We start from the raw sequence: 16,425 nt of genomic DNA, 5'->3' as shown, positions 1-16,425 counted from the left end.
TAGTTTACTAGTTCTCTTAGCTTGGTATTTATGCTTCTTCTCCCCTGGGCATCTCTAGCAAGATAGATCATGGCTCTTTCTTGGCAGTAGTGACTTTAACATTTGGAAAACCTGATTTCCTATCACTTATTAAGTGTCTACAAAATCAATTTCAGAGGGCCTTGCATTAGAGTGTGCCAATAGGGATTAGTTTGCTGGGAGATTTTGATGGATCTAGGTTATAGGTAATATTTTGTACATTTTTTTTTCTGGAACACTAACAAGAGTAGTAGCTAAATAGAAAACTCTTATGATCCTGTTATCCTTGTTAAGCTTCAGGTCTCATATGACAAACATTTCTAATATAAAAACCTACATTTAAGACTTGAATCAAAATGTGAACTCTGATAGGACATAAAACCAAGGACTGAGCCACATTTTACAAAGCCCTGTACACAGATTCATGTGAAAAAAAGGGTCTGTAGCCAAAACATAAAAATTTGGAATCCAGAGGTATGTGTGTGTGTGTGTTTATGTATATATGTGCTTCTCTGTGTGTGAATGTGAGCATATGTTTGTATGTGTTTATATATGAGTGTGTGTATTTGTGTGTATAGTCATGTGTTTGTGTGTTTGTGTGTGTGTGTGGCTTGGCGTGTTCATTTTTATATGTGTTTATGTGTGTGTGTGTGTCAAGTGTGTGAGCATGTGTTTGTATGTGTGTTTGTGTGTGTTAGTGATTGTGTGTGTGAGCATGTGTTTGTGTGTGTGTGTCTTTGCTTGTAAACAGTAGATAATTGTTGGTTATAGAATTGAGACAAAGCTCAGTGGATGATAACAAATACAAGAAGATCAAGTCCAATCGATGGTAGCTTCTTTGAAAGACATAGTCCTGAGACTGGAGGCATTTCCAAAATGAAAACTGAGATAGTAAAAGAATTATACTAAACAGCAAGATGAGATTCATTTTTACCTAAGGTCAAGATAGGTTCACTAACCAAGTAATTCTTATAATTAATTGAGTACTTCTTTGAATATTTTGGTAGTAAAATTTCCAAACTGTGAATATATCTTATTTACTAGGCTTTAACCTAGACTGTTTAAATTGATATATTTGTAAATACTTAACAAATTGGGAAGACCTGCAAAGTTCTCACAAGAAGCTACAGATTTATGCTCTGATCGCCTTCATGACTACCTGTGCATGATAGGACATTACTGTTTGGATCACTTCAAGATCTCTATTTACCAATCTGTTCCATTCTTGAAAGACAGAATAAAAACCTAGTGTCCCTCAAATTCTATTGGCATTATAATGAGAATAAATCAATGAACAAGTATTAGACAAGTTAGAACTAAGAAGTTTTAACTGCTATTGCTACAGAATGCCCACAAGAATATTCTTAAGAGAATAGTAGTATAAATACCAGTTATTTTGCCAAATTTACCTGCCAGGAAGAATCAAAGAAACCAAACTGAGATAAAGGCTGGACAAGATTCAAAGGAAGTAAGTAAAATCATTAAAACATATTAGGCAGAAATACAGAGCAGAGGGAAGATGAAGTACACATATCAGTGGATGAACAAAAACTATACCTAATAAAGACAGTGGTTCATAGGCAAACCCAAAGAAGAGTTTCTATATAATTGTATCAATGAGGGTCTATAAATTCCACAAAGGTATACATAAATGATCGATCCCTCCTCTTATTGCAGCAGATTGTATAACCCATTAGTGATTAAAACATATACCTTTATATGTTATTGCCACCTCAAAAAATGTCATTTAAGGTGTCTTGATTTGTCTGAAGAAACATCTTTACTTTTGAAAACCACTGACTTGGCAGTGAGGTACCCTTAAGTGTTATATACTCTGTACATTAGAGCAGTAGCATGGCGCTTGACTGGTTACACTGCCTTTTTTCTACTCTGAAACAAAGCCCTAAATATCCACGTTCTTCCTATGAAAACAGAGAGTTCTTACAATGAGTGCTCATGGGAATATGATCTACTATGTCATAGGTTATCCCCTAATTAATTGAAAAATTACTAAGATTCTGAGCATCTAAAGATATTAGTCTCCAATGATTACTGAGTAGAATAAGAGCTAAGATGTACTAGTACTGAAGTACAAATTATTAGTAAATCCAAGAAAACTGTATGATTTGATCTTACTAATGACAAAATATTAAAAATCCCCTTCTTGTTTTCTGTGGATATTGCAGTGTAGTTGATGTCTCATAATTATGGAAACAAAGAATTGCCTGAAGGAAAACTTAGTAAAACTAAGTAAAAACTTACGTTAACATAAAACATTCTGAGGCTTCTTTATGTACTGCCTTAGTTAGGATTTCTGCTCTGATAATCTAACACAGCATGAATGAAACATATAATCAGGGGAAGTAAAGGTTGGAGCAGGGCAAGAACCTGGCACCATGGACTGAAGTAGAAGACACAGAAAAATACATTATTCATTTCCAGCAGGCTATGGCTTGCTCAACTACCTTCCTTATACAATCCTTTACCACCTGTCAAGGAGTGGCACTACGTAAGTAGGCTGGGTACTTCCCTATCATATAGTAATCAAGAAATGTCCTGACAGACGTGCCTACAGGCCATTCTGATGGAGAAATATTCTCAATATATATTTGCTATAGAAGAAAATGATTGACCTTAATAATACATTTTCAATAACACTTAGAAAATTATAGTCCACTGGTACATCTTCACATTAACAAGTTTTAAAATGTTTTGCATTAACATCATCAGGGAAATACTCTTGCTTATTATACCAAAGAAACTATACTGTTTGCAAACCTAACCCTTCAGAGAGAGTGCTGCTCTGTAACAGAAAATATTCCCTACTTTCTGGACCAAATTACATGTATTAAAATATGGTTACAAAAATGTTAGTGCAAAAGGAATTCTAGTGTATTGCCATAGACAAAAAAATCTCCCAGTTTCTGTGAAGGTATATATGATTAAATAGTCTATAATCATGTTTCTCTCTCTTCATTTCACTTGATTATGAAGAGTAGTTTCTGGTGAGCACCCTGTCTTTAATATAGTGTTCACTAATATTAATTCTTTCTGTATATAGTTATTTTTGTATTTCTCTCTTGTATAATATATCCTGACTGCAGTCTCTCCTCCCTCCACTCCTCCTAGTTTCCACCTCAAACCTCCCCTCTCCTGCAGATCTGCTCTTCCTCCATTTTACTTCCTAAGAGAACAGGTCTCCCTGGGATATCAACTGAACCCACCAATCAGAATAGGTACAAACCTTCATCTCAGGGCAAGGTAAGGCAACCCAGTTAGGGAGAAAACAGTGCCAAGAGCACGGGAAAGAGTCAGAGAAACTTGCACTCCCACTGGTAGATGTCCCACAAAAACACCAAGATCACAATCCCCACATATTTGCAGAAGGCCAAGTACAGATTCATGGAGGCTCTGTGACTGCCAGTCACTTCATTCCCTATGAGCACCTGAACCCAGCTTAGATGATTCTGTGGACCATGTTCTCCCAGTGTTCTTGACCCCTCTGGCTTTTACAATTTTTCCTTCCCTTCTTCTGAGAGGTTCTCTAGTTCTAACGGTAGGAGCCCAGTATCCATCTCCAACTTACACTTTCTCTATGCCTAATGTCCAGCTGTGGGTCTCTGTATCTGCCCCCATTATCTGCCAGAGCAAGCCTCCCTGGTAATGTTTAGACAAGGCACTGATATACGAGAATAGCAGAATAGAATTAGAAATCGTTTCACTGATTATTTTGTTCTTCTATTCTAGGCTGTACTGTCCAGCCTGGCCATACAGAAAATCTCTGGCATAGACTTCCTCTCCTCTTTTATATCTCCAATTAGACTAGTCATTGGTTGGCCTACATATAAATTCTGCACTTCCATTGCCCCAGTGCACGCTATAGGCAGCACAGAAGTATTGTGGCTGGGTTGCTGTCCCAGTCCCACTAATGGAAACCTTGCCTGGTTACAGAAGATGGCATGTTTAGGCTTCATTAATACTCACTAGGGTCACCTTAGTAAAACCCTAGCATTTCAATTGTAATAGGTTTCCATACCATCCCCTAAATAGCCTCCAATTTCTATTCTTTCTCTCTGTCTCTCTCTCTGTCTCTCTCTCTGTCTCTCTCTCTGTCTCTCTCTGTCTCTGTCTCTCTCTCTCTCTCTCTCTCTCTCTCTCTCTCTCTCTCTCTCTCTCTCTCTCTCTCCCTCCCTCCCTCCCTCCCTCCATCCTCCACACACATATAATTCTTCCTGTTCCCATTCCCACCTGCCTCCAATTACCTACAAAAATCTATTCTATTTCTTTTTCCCAGGGAGATCCTTATATCCCTCCTTAGAGTCTTCCTTATAACTTAAGTCTTTCTAGGTCTCTAATCTATATCATGTTTATCATTTACTTTATAGTTAGTAACTACTTATGAGTGAATTATCTCTCTCAGGATGATTTTTTTTTCCAGTTCCATCCATTTACCTGCAAATTTTATGATGTAATTTTTTTTCTTAACAGCTAAGTAATCACCATTGTGTAAATGTACCACAGATTTTTTTTAATCCATTTTTTTAGCTGAGGGACATCTTGGCTCTTACCATTTTCTGGCTAATATATATATATTTAAATGCAGCTAATGAATATAGCTGAGCAAGTTCTTTAAGGTAAGATAAAGTGTCCTTTGGGTATATGGCCAAAAGTGGTATAGCTAGGTCTTATGGTAGCTCAATTCCCAGTTTTTTTGAGGAATGACCATATCTATTTCCATGCTGATTGTACAAATTTGGACTCTCATCTGCAATGGAGTAGTGTTCTCTATGCTCCACATCCTTGCCAGTATGAACTGTCACATGTGGTTTTGATCTTAGCTATTCTGTCAGGTGTAAGATGGACTCTCAACACATCTGAATTGCATTTACCTGTTTGCTAAGAATGTTGAACAGTTTTTTAAGTGTTTTTCAGTCATTGTGATTCCTCTTCTGAGAATTCTCTCTTTAGATCTGTACTCCATATTTCATTGGACTATTTGGTTGTTTAATGTTTTGAGTTTCTTGATATGTGTGTATATATAATGTATATTATATATACATATATATATGTGTGTGTGTGTGTGTATGTATATATTAACCCTCTGTTGGATGTGGAGTTGGAGAAAATCTCTTTCCTTTCTGTAGGCTGCTATTTTTTCCTATTGACCATGTTCTTTGTCTTACAGAAGCTTTAGAGTTTCATGAAGTCCCATTTATTAGTTCTTGATCTTTGCATCTGTGCTATTGGTTCAGGAAGTTGGCTCCTTTGCAGATGCATTCAAGGCTGTTCCTCACTTCTATCTGGTTCAGTATAAAGCACTCTTTTCTAATCCTCTTGTAAGATGAATTTTTTTCAGAAGTACTTTATAAAACAAAGAAGATGATTCCCAGTCACAAGAATTCTCATCTCACCTGTGTGTCATTGAAAAATGTACTTTGTTATCCATTAAAAGCATACTGCAGCAAGCAATCATTTAGGTGCTGACTCCTACACCCCATAATACATCCATGGACTCACAGAAAGCTCATCTCCTAATAGCTGTTTATAAATCCTAACTCTTATATCAGTTTAGCACAGGCATCAGGTTTTATGGGGTTATAGTTTGCCTGGCTCAAGAACTCTTCAACAGCTTAGTGAGTTTTACATTTCCTCTACTTAAAAGTAAAATAAGAAAATGGATAGATTGTTTTCCTAAGAAAAATAGGGCATTGATATACACAATAGGAAAATTCTGGTCTTTAATTGTTTTTTTTTATTATTTTTCTGTCAGTGTAAGACATGTAAACAATGCATTGTGAACAATGCACCCTCCTTTCTTGTATTCTTCTTTCACCCTCTCTAAGGTATCTTTTCAGACTGGCTCACTTGCTATATTATATTAAATTATGGTTCAGGTTTTGCAGGAAGCCAAAGCTTGTGTGTGTCCATGATTGTAATAACTACATCATATCCAAAAGACATACATTTATGGTGTTCTTTCCATCTGCTAGTTCTTAATTTTTCTGCCACACTTCCATGGTGTTCCCTGGAATTTGGAGGAGGTAACACTGTTTTAGGTTAGAATCATAAAAAGTCATGTATTTTGAGCACGTTAAGGTCATGTATTTTGAGCACGTTGATTAGGTAAGACTATGTTAATAAACTTCTGCCTACTGCAAAATGATGCTTCACTGGCAAAAAAGTATAAAATTCCTTAGTGTAAATATGTAAATATATAGAAGCTAGTTTCATCACATAACCACTTGACAAATGACTCCTCCATACAGTTCATGAAATTCTGAACTGTAAACCTCTTTTTTTTTTGGACAGGTTTCCAGTATCAGCCATATAGTCCCTCAAAAGAATAGGATTTCAAATTTAATAAGAGCAGTTTTATCCACATAAATTTCATGCCACTGCTGCACACATAGGCATATTTTGCCAGGCTGTTTATTTTAGTAAACATAATACAGACCTGAACAAGACTATTGATGACTTTTCTCCTTTGGCAGCTTATATCATACCTCTGAGTACTATGAGCACTAGCCAACATGGAGAAAGTATCCAAGTTCTATCTTGGTGTCTCTGTGTCCTGTATTCAAATTGTACTAACTGCAGAAGTAGGGTCTAACAACCAAATTCTGATGTCATTCATAGCAATAGTGCCATAGTAAAGAGAATTAGAATATGATACATAAGTTTCTATTTTGGAGAATAAATCGAGAAGTATTGATGATGATTCTTCTTTGAATATTGAGAGAATTCTATAATGAGTCCATCTTGCCCAGAAGTATTTTTTTGGTTAGGAAGCTTTTAATTACTGCAACTATTTCATTGGGGAGTTGGAAATCTGCTTAATTTGTATATTTTATCTTGTTCTATCAAGCAATCTATCTATCTATCTATCTATCTATCTATCTATCTATCTATCTGTCTGTCTATCTATCTTTATATATAAAATCATAAGAATAATATGAATTTATCAATTTCTCTTAGATTTTTCAGTTTGGTAGAGTACAGCCTCTAAATTTCTTCAGTGCCTGTTGTAATGGGCCTATTTTAATTTCAAATTTTATTTATCTGAATCTTCTCTAAGTTTTAGTTAATTTAGATAAAAATTTGCCAATCTTATTCATTTTCTCCAAAGCCAACACTTGAATTCATTTATTTTTGTAAGTTTTTTTTTATATTGATACGTCCTGAGTTAAATTATTTTCTGTGGTTTTAAAATGTAATTTATGATGAACCATAAACAGTAGTTATATTTATAGATTAAGAACTATTATTGTATAGCTCAGTGACAATAGGCTACTTACTCTTCCATTCGAAATGGAAACACTTCATAGAGTCAATGCAAAGTAAGCCTAGTGTTTTAGATAAAGTAAAGACCAATTTAGAACCTCAGGAGTAGTTTTTTCATATGAGTAATTTTACTGAACTTTCCTTTTTTTTTTTTCCCCCGAGAGAGTGTTTCTCTGTATAGCTGTCTCTGGCTGTCCTGGAACTCACTCTGTAGACCAGGCTGGCCTCAAACTCAGAAATCCGCCTGCCTCTGTCTCCCAAGTGCTGGCAATGAAGACATGCACCACCACTGCCCGGCTGAACTTTCCAAATATTATTACCAAATTAACATTACTGTAATTAAATTACAATGAAGAGAAAACTGAATTTCAGAAGAGTATTATCCGTTAAAGACTATTAATCCTGGTTGCCAACCTGATTGAGTGAAGACATTTGGGTAGATAATGAACATTTCTGTGATTCCTATGAGGATACCTATACAGAGAACTAGGTAATTAGCGCTCTGAACTACTTAGTGGGTTAAACATCTGAATATTTGAAAATAAATATTAAAATTTGATGAACTTTAAGGATGAGGCCTTTTTGGAACTATTATTTCCTTCAGACCATGTCTTGGAAGAAAAGATCTTGGTCCTGATCACTTTGTTGCTTCTTGTAGCTTCTGGTAGTCACAGCATGAACAGCTTTCCTCGTCCACATCCTTTGATCATATTTCTGCATTTCTGCAGTCTTAGATACTCTAGATCCAGCCAATTTTGTGTAGTGACTAATTCTTTATTCTTTTCAATTGCTTCTTTTAGCTATCTACATACATATATATCTGTGTGTTGGAGGAATGGGAACAGAATGGATAAAGATCTGTGGGGTGTGTGTGTGTGTGTTTCTTTTAAAGTTATGGGTAAAATTATATGCATTTATTATAATGTCTGGTATCTTTTTTATATCTAATTTTATTTGGTATTTTCTTCATTTATATTTCAAATGCTATCCCAAAAGTCCCCCATACCCTCTGCCCCACTCCCCTACACACCCGCTCCCACTTCTTGGCCCTGGCGTTCCCCTGTACTGAGGCATATAAAGTTTGCAAGAGCAAGGGGCTTCTCTTCCCAATGATGGCCAACTAGGCCATCTTCTGCTACATATGCAGCTAGAGACACGAGCTCCGGTGGTACTGGTTAGTTCATATTGCTGTTCCACCTATAGGGTTGCAGACCCCTTTAGCTTCTTGGGTACTTTCTCTAGTTCATCCATTGGAGGAACCTGTGTTCCATTCAATAGATGACTGTGAGCATCCACTTCTGTGTTTGCCAGGCACCGGCATAGCCTCTGGTGGAATCACCATGCCTGACCTAAAGCTGTACTACAGAGCAATTGTGATAAAAACTGCATGGTACTGGTACAATGACATTCTGCTTTCTAAAGCTATATTTCTTCCTTCTTTAATGACATCATGGGTTAGTGGGAAGCAGCAGAGATTTAGGAGGAGAAGGAGGGGGAAATGTGCAGTGTGCACATGACTGATAACTGTAGGTAGAGAGTTTTCATGAGAAAATGAATGTATAGCCTTTACAGCTGTGAAAAAAAAAAAAAGGTGGCCTGAGTTGTCTGAATGCCAGAGTGTGTAGACTGCACCTCTTTCTTGGCCAAGGCTTCTTTGAACTATTCCACACATCCTTCTTTAGAATATGAACCCCAGCTTGGCTGAACTGCAGGAGATATGTAGGATATACCATACATGCAACATGCAACCCATATATGGTAGTATTTATATTAGATTTCTAAAATAGTGTTTCTCTTTGAAGAGTAGGATGAAAGAATTTTTATAAGGCATTTTTCTCCCCCCCCCCTTCTCATTCTCTCTTTCGTGTGTGTGTGTGTGTGTGTGTGGTGTCTGTACTTCCGTGCATATAGATGTTGTCTAGTGGATAACCTTGCATATAATTTTCAAGAACACATACAACACCCCTGTATTAGAACTGCAAGTAGTCCCAAGTGCACACAGCCATGCCAGGAGACTTGTTCCAATGGGTTCTGGGTACCAAATCAGGTTCTTCATCCATTGGTTAAGCATCTGAGCCATCCCTCTAACCCATGTGTTTTAAGCTCTTATCATCAAGGTTAGATTTGCCCACCAAGGAGGAAGATAATGGTAAAGTCTTTAAAGACATAGTTTGCAGATGTTTCCTTCATATAACCTTGTACTTTCTCTTCGCCTCTGTCACTCTCTTCTCCATGGTTTGAGAGTCATGCCTGTCTAGTTAATTCAGCTTAGTGAAAGTGATAGGAAAGCATGCCCACTCATTCACTCTTTCTTGGTTAGTGGTGGCCGGGCCTCTTCTGTCAGCTATGACCTCAGCTCCTGCTATGGAACTCACATTTGGCAAAAGTCTCACAAGGATTCATGTGGACCTTTACTATCATTTGTCTGGAGGTACAATAAAATAGGGAAGGCTCACTACCTATGAAACACATGCCTAAATGGTTCATTGTGCCAGCAGTGATCTATACTTCTTGACCCTGAGTACTACTCAAATTGTGTTTTCTTTCTAAATATGCTTTTTCTTTCACAGTCACTTGAGATTGGTTTTCCTTATTATTGTTTATAACATTTTACTTCATTCACAAAATCTCTCTAACACGTTTGAGGAAGCAAAAGGGATAAAATACAGAATTCTATGGCTCTCCCCTTCATTTACATTAAATATTTTATAAATATCAATTATTCTTCCATCAAATGCATATATTTCATGGGTATTTTCAGGTTATTTGATTTTTAGGTACAGGATGAGCACTTATTAAATGTACAATTTGGTATATTTTATAACATTTATTTAACCAAATATATGTCCTCATTGATATTTATTTTGTGACTTTATCTTTAGGTTTGAAGTTTTTGATATAGTCTTAATTATTTACCAGTGTTAACAGGATCAATTTATTTTATTATTCCATTCTGAATATTTGTGACATAGCCAAATATCTAATCTAGTACCTGCCATATGAATCAATTGAAAAGTTTTATTGACCATACATGTCATATTTTGAAACTCAAGCCACATTAATAGTGCCAGAATTTCTAACACAGTTAAATACCATGTAGTTGTATATGGGGTGGTGGGCTGTGCAAAGATAGCCTGGTCCCCAGTTAAGCAAAGGTCTGGGACCCAGTGACCTGGTGGGCAGTGATTTGCACCTGCATGGGACAGAAGGTGTTTGACCACGCCTCCTGGGCCCCTGGCTCCTGTTGCTGCTACAGCCTCCCACAATACCCACACCCACACCCACACCCCCACCCCCACCCCTGCAAAGAGGTATGTGGCCATCAGTCATATAGGAGCAGTACTAAGCCCTCCCAAATGCAAATAAGGTTTCCCCAAAGCTCTCAGAACAAACCAGTGAGAAGTCAGACACTTACCCACCCCAAAACTGTATATAAGAATACTATCTGGAAGGATTAAAGGTGTTCGAGAACTTCTCCATTGTCTGAGCCTTCTGTTCTAAGAGCTGTACTGCTTGGGAAGAGGTCTACTCTCCGGAAGCACGTGAAGGGCAGTCGGCCTCTCATTGGCCCAGCCCAACATGACTCAGTGCAGGGCAGGGCTGAGTAACTAAGTAACCTGGAAGGCATGGTAGAGATGGAGATGGAGCCAACTGCAGCAGGAAGCAACATCGACTTCCCCTCCCTCCCTGCTTAGCTTCCCTTCGCCAGAACTCTCCCACAAGGCCAGGCCAGAGATCTCCATGGAAAGCCTCAGGTACACAGGCCCACAGTTGTAGAAAATTAATTTAAATCAGTTCATTTACATATCAAAGCATGAAAGAGTTGTAAATAATGTAGGACAGCACAATAGTTTCTGTAAAAAGATATTTGAATTTTTCATCGGTTTATAAGAGCATATTTTTAGCAACAGGAAATGCAGCAATTGCAGAAAATAATACACTTTTAATTTTGATTCAGAGATTGGGGTTTTAGCACTTTAGTCTTCAAGTGGGAAGGTGAAGCCAATTTTCACCATAAATACACTGTGGAAATTAAACTGTAAAGAGATCCTTCTAAAAGAAACAAAATTAGAAATTTATTTTGAAATAATGGTCATTTTATTCATAGGTAATAATTATTACTAGTTTTCTTTAAAGACAACCTTTGCATATTAACAATTATAACTCTATTAGTAGTCACTGAGTTACTGATAACACATGGCAAGAAATCAATGTCTTCATGATGCATGCAAGATGTGCTTTGTAACAAAGCAAAACAGGTATGAACCTTTGATCAATACTTCGATGTATAGGCCCATTTTTAGCTTTTGGTTCAGTTCTCTCAGTCTAGTCTCTTAATATAATCATAATGGAAGGCAAACAGTAACATTTTGATGGGTTCTGATGAACACTGAGACATTTAATATCACCTAGCTTAATTCCATGTTTCATCAGAGTTTCTCAATTGCAGGGTCATCTCCTTTCAATCTCTGTGTCAATTATAGCAGAATGTTTGCATTGTTTCCAGAGATTGGCTGCAAGATCAAAGTTATGAATCTATGATCCATATGGTATTAAATTCTACTATTGATAACTTCTCCAACTGAGTAATGAATAGGATAAAAAAGGGGTAAATATCCACACACAGAATATTATTTAGGCATTGGAACACACCATTTAGACTGTTAAACCAAGATGAAACACCAGTTTTCAGAACTCAATCCATTTTCCTTCTGTAAGCACTACTTAAGCAAAACAAAATGTTTTTATTAGTTAATTATTTTATTTATTTACATACCAATGATGCTCTTCTTCCCAGTCTCTCCTCTTAGTCTAATTCCCCCATACTCCTTCACCTTCACTTCTGAAAGGGTGCTGTGATGGCTTGTATGTGCTTGGCCCAGGGAGTGGTACCATTAGGTGTGGCCTTGTTGGAGTAGGTGTGTCACTGTGGGCATATGCTTTAATACACTAGTCCTAGCTGCCTGGAAGTCAGTATTCTGCTAGCAGCCATCAGATGAAGATGTAGAATTCTCAGCTCCTCCTGCTCCATGCTTGCCTTGTTATTTTCTAGTTCTATCCATTTCCTTGAAAAATTCATGAAGTCCTTGTTTTCAATAGCTGAAGAGTATTCCGCTGTGTAAATGAACCATATTTTCTGTATCCGTTCTTTGGCTGAGGGGCATCTGGGTTGCTTTCATTTTTCTGGTTATTATGTATAAGGATGCTATGAATATAGTGGATTTCTTTTCCTTCAAGTACTAATTTGAGTTTTGAATCAAGGTTAAATATATCACCTCATGCCAGGTCCAGCATTTCTTTCTTTCTTTTATTTTCTTTCTTTTTTTTTTCATCATTTCTTTTGTGGGGACAGAATGAAATGATTCTTACCCCTGGGACAGGGTGAGAGGACCCAAGCCTCCAGGAGTGTTGCTGCCATGAGCATAAGGCTTGTTTGTATAATAATGTACATATTTTCACATTTCTCTGAGGAATGTCCTCCCTTTGAATGTTAGTAATAATCAAATGTCCATAATAATCAGACTGCCTGAGTCCAGGAGGTGAACCAGTGGCTAATGTCTTAGCAAAATGGTAAATACCTTAAGGCTCTGGAAAAGAGCTCTTAAAAACATGAATAGAATTTCTCAGCTATGCAAAATGTAAGTATGCAATATGAATTATGAGGGGCTTCATGAATCTAAAGGAACAAAGACAGCTACACTATGGCAGGTTGTCAGAAAGATACAAAGAGAGATACAAATACAGGCAGATTTCTGAGTTTAAGGTCAGCCTGGGACAGAGCAAGGTTGGGCTAGGTGTGGTTGGAATGGTAATTTTAGGACTGAGTCTCACCCAGCTAGTTTAGCACTTGTATTCAACAGAGGCAGGCAGAAATCTGAATTCTTTGGCAATGTGTGCTTGCTGTTTCCTAAAGATTTGGGAGCTGGGTTCACAGGACTCTGATTCTTAAGATAATTGAAAGGAAATTTGGAGTAAATGATTGGATTGATATGTAAAATAAAAGACTGGGCTTATGATCTGCAGGCAAAGAGCTAGCTTTCCACAGAATATCTTTAGAATAGCAAAAGAACAGAAAGAGCAAAGGAGAGAGAGAGAGAGAGAGAGAGAGAGAGAGAGAGAGAGAGAGAGAGAGAGAGAGAGAGAGAGAGAGAGAGAACACAGAGAGAGGACAGAGAGAAAGAATGCAGGACAGAGAGAAAACAGGCTGAAAAGCTGTTTCCAGCAGAGCATAGGTCACTGGTTGGTTGGTCTTTGAGTAGTTTGTTTTTGCAGCTCAGACACCCTTTCTCTCAGAACCCCTCTCCAAACTTAAGCCAACCTCTTCAATCTTGGCAATCTCAGAACTATTTTATAATTTTAGAAAAATAAAACTGTGTAAATGTACTTTGTTATTATGGTAAAATGTGAATTATATTTATTATGATAATATTATCAAAAAGCCTGAACTCTAGCAGACTATATTCTAGTTGGAATAGTTTAAAGTAGAGCTGATAAAGGACAATAAGGTTACACATTTAATAGTGATTTAATAAAGGGGGATGATTTAGTGATATACATGCCTAGTGTTTGTATTCTCATCTACGTTTATTATTTCTTCTTGAATGTGATTATTTTTTGAAATCTATACAATCCTTCATGTGAGTAACTTAGTGATCAGTTGCATTTAAAAGGATTTCAGTCTCATCATTTTTATGTTCATCTTTACATTTAATGATGTAAAATAATAACTCTTGAACATGGATGATGTGGCAGAAAAAGCATAAGAAATGTCAAATATAAACTAGAATCCTCCTTATATTGAATTTCTACTTTTTTCTTACTCTCACATTTTGAATTCTTGCAGTCATTGCTTCTAGAAATTCTTCATTAATTTAATCAACCTATATGTGGTATATCACACATTCAAAAAATTGTATGTGGAAAATGTAATTAAATGCACAATTTGAGGAATATTGTAAAAATTAGGATTTTTCTTGAGGAAAAGTGAATTTGTGAAGCACAGTGTATTACAGAGTCACTCAGGCTGTGGTATTTAAGCTGAAAAAAAAATCTACAGAATGGAATATGTGTTATTGCAGGATAACATGTGACAGTCAATTTGATTTCAGAAATAATGGATTTGAGGTTCTGTTTTGAGACCAGATTTCAAGCAGAATGTTGACACATTTGCTAAAATTTGGACACTTCAAGTCCAGTTTTTCTACAGATCCTAGAGAAACGTATAAACAAGATACACTAATGAAAAGTATACTATTAATCTCTTAAAGTTACCAAGCATTGTCTTTTGCCTTACAGAAGGTTCGCAATTTTATGAGGTCAGATTTGTTGATTCTTGATCTTACAGCAGAAGCCATTGCTGTTGTATTCAGGAATCTTCGAGGCTTTTCCCCACTTTCTCCTCTATAAGATTCAGAGTCTCTGGTTTTATGTGGAGTTCCTTGATTCACTTAGATTTGAGCTTAGTACAAGGAGATAAGAATGGATCAATTCACATTCTAACACAACACATGGATGTATAACCAAGTATATATGGAGAGGTGATAGATTACATACCAAAGAAATTCTAATTTATTTATGGACACATAGCATCTCCCCATATCCTAATTATGAAATCTAATCCCTCTAATGCTCGAGGCTTTCAGCACATTAGTAGCCTGGGTCAGTTCCTCATCATTGCTTGGCTCAACTTTGAAAGTTCCTATTAGGTCTCAGAACCAAGGATCCAGCAAGATATTTCTAACCTTTTGATAATCAACTAACTGTTGTATGAAGTAAGTGATGGGCAAATTTTTGTCATAATTAAGTTCCCCTTGGAAGAGAACATTTGGATGTAAGCTGATGTACTGAGATCATGACCTTGTTTGAGTAACCACATTGCCATTAATATATAAAACAGGGGTAGTGATATTTTCCACTCCCATGATCCTCAGAGACAAACAAGAGTGAATCATGCCCTGAGCATTCTTTTTCTGATTCTGAAGAAATGTTTGTCACAGATGAAGTGAAAGTATAAACTTTCAATAGCAAAGTCAAAAATGCAAAGGCAAGTCAAAAGTGAACCAAGCATTCCCTCTGGAAAGGCCAGAGAACCCTGCATGATTATCCCCACAGTCCCTTGCCATGTGGGAACCCAACTCTTCAGGCCTTGCCATAAGGAGAGTCATCTGCATTATACTCATTTAACTTTCCCAGTAAAGGCTTAGGCACAGCCAGAAACTTACAGTAGGACTATTATGCATAACATAAATAGAAATATTGAGACAGGCCAACTGAACATAATTTCTGAAGTGGGATCCTATTATCTTTTTTAGGGTACTGATCAAGAAATTGAAAAGCAGGAAACATGAGAAAGGCATGTAGGATTTTCTATATTTAGAGTGTCAATAGCCAGGCTTTAATGGAGTTTGGATTCAAATATCAATTTGTTGACCTCTCATCTGTTCTGTACTAGTCTTCATTTCTTTCCATAACAGAAAGAATGAGGGACAGCAATTGATCCATTGGCTGTCCATCAAACTGATGTAGAAACTCTAACAATGTGTAGTGATGGTCACGCAACAAAAAATTTTTCCATGAGGGAGCCATCTTGGTTCACGGGTCCCTCAGAGACCAGTCTGCACAGGTCAGCGAGCAGACTGCAAAAGAGACAAAGCTTCTGGGACAGGCAGAAGCAGCACAGCTTCTGGGACAGACCCCATTTCGGGCTCCAGACATCCAGGCAACTTCCACACCAGAGGAGAGGTGTCCATCCGACAGGGCTCTGCCAGAGCAGGTGAGGGAGCCATCTTGGGTCCTGGATCCCACAGAGTCTAGTCTGCCCAAGTAAGAGTGCAGTCTACAGAAGCAACACAGCTACTGGGACAGACCCCATTTCGGGCTCCAGACATCCAGGCACATTCCCTGCCAGAGGAGAAGTGTCTGCCCTGGAGGGCTCTGACCATCAGAGCAGGTAGAGAGCAATCTTGTGTCCCTTGTCCCTTGGAGACCAGTCTGTGCAGGTGAGCGTGCAGACTGCAGGAACAACACATCTTCTGGGACAGGCCCTGTTTTGGGCCTTCATTTTCTACCAGGTCTAAACACCAGATATCTGTGCACCTTCCCTGCAAGAGGAGAGTTTGCCTGCAG

The 16,425-nt window shown here is 37.5% G+C and overlaps 1 long non-coding RNA gene across 2 annotated transcripts in view; it reads left to right on the top strand.

Moving 5' to 3' along the window:
• The first annotated feature begins 10,868 nt into the window (after positions 1-10,868).
• The window catches only part of LOC110295510 (uncharacterized), a 67,295-nt gene continuing 61,738 nt past the window's right edge, over positions 10,869-16,425 (top strand). For both annotated transcript variants that reach the window (XR_002378083.1, XR_015046841.1), the window contains exon 1: positions 10,869-11,054. This is a non-coding gene — a long non-coding RNA (uncharacterized LOC110295510). The remainder of the gene's footprint in view (positions 11,055-16,425) is intronic.

Source organism: Mus caroli, unplaced genomic scaffold, assembly GCF_978045245.1.
Source record: "Mus caroli unplaced genomic scaffold, Mus_caroli_1 scaffold_4, whole genome shotgun sequence".
NCBI lineage: Eukaryota > Metazoa > Chordata > Mammalia > Rodentia > Muridae > Mus > Mus caroli.
This window is presented reverse-complemented; position numbering and strand designations above follow the sequence as displayed.